The sequence below is a fragment of the Octopus sinensis genome, linkage group LG1, assembly GCF_006345805.1.
Source record: "Octopus sinensis linkage group LG1, ASM634580v1, whole genome shotgun sequence".
NCBI classification, from domain to species: Eukaryota; Metazoa; Mollusca; class Cephalopoda; order Octopoda; family Octopodidae; genus Octopus; species Octopus sinensis.
In genome coordinates, this window is record NC_042997.1 from 146,290,354 (window position 1) to 146,290,952 (window position 599).

Here is a 599-nt window from a genome sequence, read left to right on the forward strand (position 1 = left end):
GCATGCATGTATGTATGTATGTATGATGTATGTATGTATGTATGTATGTATGTATGTATGTACGTATGTATGCATGCATGCATGTACGTATGTATGTGTTTGGCTAAAATCCATGAATTAGTCAGTTAATAGCTTCGGTATATTATTATTATTAATATAATTGAATATTATATTCTCATATAATGAGAGGTCTAAAATATCTTTATATCATTATAATTCATCTCAGTAGATGATAGCGGTGATTATCTCAACTCCTGATATCAAATGAATTGGTAAAGTGGCTAATAGGATATGCGGTTTCTGTATCTGGCTCCGTAGCTCAGTTGGTTAGAGCGCCAGTCTAGTAAACTGGAGGTCGAGTGTTCGAATCTCTCCGGAGCCTTAGCATTATTTTTTCGTTCTCTTTTTTACTTTAGGGCGCAAGCAAGACTTCAACAACATAACGTAGAGGCTCTATCATCGGTTCGCATTGTTGAAAGTTCCCAACATAATTTCTATGTTATCTTAACATAATATTTCGGCTTAGGTCTCCACTCTATAAATCTAACACTGCAATATTGATTATATTTGGGTCAACAGATGTTCAGGGTTTAAGTTGA

At 34.6% G+C, this 599-nt stretch overlaps 1 non-coding gene across 1 annotated transcript; it reads left to right on the top strand.

The window, feature by feature from the left end:
- Window positions 1-308: 308 nt before the first annotated feature.
- On the top strand, window positions 309-382 carry Trnat-agu. Its single transcript has one exon. It is a non-coding gene; the product is annotated as a tRNA-Thr (tRNA).
- The last annotated feature ends 217 nt before the right edge of the window (window positions 383-599 follow it).